Below are 4,303 nucleotides of genomic sequence, written 5' to 3' on the forward strand. Positions count from 1 at the left end.
GCCATGATACTATAGACCTTCGGAGTCTTTAACGCCACCTGTCAGCGGTGCACCATGGCCAGGGCCCACTCTTGGCCCCACCTGCCAGAGGTCGTGTTGGGCTCCGAGAGTGAAGGCCGGTTCTGAGCAAGGATGGACCAAGGCAGGTCTCTTCCGCAGCCAGGTTGTCTAGCATGTCGCTGCCACTCTCCAGTGTCCACCGTGTCCAGCTCTGTATGTGTGTACAAGGAAACCTGAGGCGGATACGCCCCCACTGCGTCTGTGCTTGTGTTGTGGGGTTCCGTCTCTTCGACCCGAGGTATCCCAGGCAGGGAGGGCTGCAGCATGAGATACCCAGGGCTCTGAGCCTCCATCTCCACAAGGGCCAGGTGCAGCCAGCAGGTGCTGCTCCCACGGCACGCAGTGGGGGGGTTTTGTTGCTGTTGTTTTTAGCAGAAGCCCACGCGCATCAGGAGTGGTCCAGGGCCCCCAGGAGGCATGAGGAGAGGTTGCGAGCGGCCCTACAGTGAATGAACCGAGGACACTGTTGCGAATGCCTGTCGTGGTGCTGCTGGACAAATCCTAGAGCCCTGGGGGGCAGGGGGGACTCAAACAGCCAATTTGGAAGTAACAGCATGAGAGGGTTTAAGCAAAATCTCTAAGTGAGCAGTGTGCTGCTTCCAGAACAACGTGCCTGAAATGTGTTGGCGGCTGGGGCCTGAAGGGTCAATGATTACTCCCCGGAGTCCTGAATAGAGCCCTTTGTAGCTGACCAGGTCATGCCCTGAAGCTTACTGCAGGGACGGGCCTTTGCACATGCAGGGGGAGGGTGTCGCATGCTTTCTTGTGAGCTCCAGGTGAGTAATTGTATGTCCTGAGTGTGTTCATTGGATGTGCTCAGAGATCCACTAAACTTCTCTTTTAATCCTCTCTCCCTCCCTCCCCCTCCCACCCCATCTCTCCTGCTTTCAAAACCCAAGGGCATAAGTTTGGTCCAGCTAATGCCACAGCTGTTCTTTTGTGTGACTGGGAACACATCCTAAGCCCCGTGGTTCTCACATCCTTCAATTCCAGCTGACACTGCCCTTGGGACTCAAAGCACGGAGCCCGCTGGTCCCCTCCCTGCAGTAAACCCCAGTCCCCTCCCTGTCCTTCTCCGCCCCCACTCTGAAGTGCTCCCTGTTGGAAAACTCAAGCCCCCTAACTTTCCCACATTAGTTCCCAGGGAGCTGGAGGGCAAGGGGAATCCGTGGGATCCCGGAGCTCAGGAAATTTTCTCGCAGCCCTGGGTGTTGCGCTTCTGCCGGGGTGGGGAAGGGAGCGGCCCTCCGGGCGGCTCCCACCGGTGTGCTGGTGCTGATGGAGGAAGAGAAAGAAAATAAAACTGCGCCCAAGCTGCTAGGTCAACAGAGGCCCAGAAGCCCACGAGCTCTTCACCAGCTGCCCCAGCGCGGAGGAACGGGGAGCGCGTGCTCCCTGTGTTTCCGAGGACGAGTGAGAAGACCTGGCAGGTGGCTACTGGGTGACTTGGCGTGACTGAGGCTGCCCTCCCCTCCTCCTCAGCCAGTGACTCCAGGCTGTGCTGGGGAGCAGGAGGGGACAGGTTTTCCCCTTTACTGGGATGTGCCTTAAGGACACCTGTGCTTTGGCCACAGACTACAAGAAGGGCTCTGCCTCAGCCCTCTGTGACTGTCCACAGCATGTCTCCCTGCCCTCCCTGGCTTCGAGAGCTACCCGTCCACCCTGCTGGGACCTCACAGGGTCACTTCTGTCATGCCAGCTGCCTCCCTTCCTCCATTTTGTTTGATCTGGTTTGGGTAGTCTTTTATTTATTTATTTATTTTTGAGACAGGATCTCACTATGTAGTCCAGGTTGGCCTTGAACTCACTACATAGCCCAGGCTGGTCTCTAACTCACAGAGATCCTCCTGCCTCAGCCTCCCTAGTGCTGAGATTACAGGCATGCACAATCACAGCCGGCTTGGTCTGGGTGTTCTTATGACAAATTTAGCCTCAAATTTACTTCCCTATCTAAAATGGTATGTGATTTATATTTACAAAGTGGCATCTCTAGACTTTAAAAACCCTTTATGAGTGTGTTTCAGGTCCCTAGATATAAAGATTTTAGGGGTGATTTTTTTTTGTAAGGCTCAGATGTTGTGTATGACTTATTTTTCCCTGCCTTTCTGATCTGCTGATGAAGGTTGGAGTAGATGTGTGCTGGGGACAAGGACACTTGTTGCAGTGGTAACAACCATGGGACTGGCTAGTACTGTCCGATCCTGAGACAGATTTCTGCAAGACTGGCAGGGAAAGCAGACTAGACATGCCAGAAAACAAGGCAGGCTGCCTCTTGGACAGTTTGACCCTGGGAAACAGGGTAGTTTGACCCTGGGAAACAAAATAGAACCGCCACTCAAGGGCACGTGCAACCTTAGGAAACAAGGGGCTTCCAGTCAGGAAATCTGCACCTGAGATTTTGTCTTTTCTCCTTTGTTTTTTTCTTGTACTTCTTTTCAAAAGTACAAAAGGGAAATCTTGAAGGTATGCAATGCCCGTTAAATGAGTATGGGGAACTCAACATCTGTCCCCAAAACATCATCTTTAGGTTACATTTCATGAACTTAAGACCAACTTAAAATGGAAGATATTAAAACCTGTTTTTTCTCTACATTCCTGAAAATATAAGTTAACGAATAAAAAGACAAGGGCACAAGCTGATTTTATTTTTTTTGTTTTTTTTTCCGGTATCAGGAATCAAACTCATGACCTTGCACTTAGCAGGCAGGCACTGTGCCACTGAGCTAAATCCCCAGCCCAACAAGCTGATTTTATAAGAAGGAGGGAAATGGACCAAGGTCCCATTTAGCCACTTACGGCTCTTCTCTCCCTCTTCTGATTCTTACTGGTTATAAGTCTATAATGTTAATTAACAGAAAGAAGTACTCAGACTATTAAAGAAAATACAGTCACATAGAAAAGTTCTAATTGATATCCCCTAGTGAAAATTCTGACTAATCTATATTGTAAATCCAAAACTAAAAAAAAAAATGGATTAGTATAATTTGACACAGCCAGTTCACCTAAAAGTGCACTTTGATTTAGTGTCATTGTTTTATGTGGTCTATGTTTTCTTGCCCATCTGTCTGTTTGTTAATCTGTCTGTTTGTTAATCTGCTTTTAATAACTGGTTAAAGTATGTGCAGTTGGTTCATTTAAAAAATTTTTTTTAACTCATATCAATTTCTTTTCTATTTTTATTTCTTATTTTTGCCCTTATAGACTTCTGCCTCTGTTAGCGCTTTGCCTAAAAAAATAACAGTTAAGGTCCGGGGATATAGCTTAGTGGCACAGCACCTACTTGGAAAACATGAGGTCCTGGGTTCGATTCCTGGTACCAAAAAAAAAGAAGAAAAAAGAGAAAAAAAAACAGTTAAACAAATATTCGAAGGTTACCAGACTCACTGAATTGTTATCTTCTCCAGGCCTTATATGTTTACACTGTCCAAAGCCAGTCTCCATAAAAGGTCTTAAATCTACAAAATAGAGGCCAAATATAAGTTCTAAGCTCTATAGTAAAAAAGTAATAATAATAATGGCACAGTGGTCAAAAAATGTATCTATTTCATGTATTTCTTTGCCGTTGCTATAATTATAATAGTAGGACATTAAAATTTCTTATTACTAATAATAAGTTCTTATTAGGGAAAAATCAGCAGAGCTATCTTGCCATCAAAGGCATTTTAAAATTCAGTTACTGGGTTTGTCCTGAGTTTTAATCTCAGTTGTATGGATCTTCCTTGGGAGGCATCTAAGAAAGATTTTCATCTCCACCAGCCTCCTTCTGTTCCTCAGTGCCAAGAGCCAGTGCATTCCCAGCCTACAAACTGCTGAGTGGTGTGCAAACTTGGGCCTGGAGAGAAAAAGAACAAGAGCAGGCAGAACCTTCATACCAGGCACAGCCTGAGCCTCAGAGTAGAGAAGGGTCATCCTTCCTTCACAGAGTGGACTTCCAGGAAATGGAAGTATCCTTTGTCTACGTTGCACAATGTTTAGGCTCTGCAGGAATCAATACCAACTCTTGCATCCAGGTTGCCTGTCAGGTCCAAGTTCACAACAACCAGTTGATGTTCACCTTTCTCAATACAACAGCAGCAGCAGCAGCAGCAGCATCCTACCGCCCACTCTGCCTGACTGCTGAGCTCCTAAAATAACACAAGTGATTTGATGCATCTGAACCTTCGTCCTTAGGCATCTGTTTGTTTACTTTTTTTCCCTTTTGGCTTCCAACTTGGCTCAAGTAGGACCTCACTTAGAGGAAGAA

Source organism: Chinchilla lanigera, unplaced genomic scaffold (genome assembly GCF_000276665.1).
Source record: "Chinchilla lanigera isolate Chin_1 unplaced genomic scaffold, ChiLan1.0 scaffold00052, whole genome shotgun sequence".
NCBI classification, from domain to species: domain Eukaryota; kingdom Metazoa; phylum Chordata; class Mammalia; order Rodentia; family Chinchillidae; genus Chinchilla; species Chinchilla lanigera.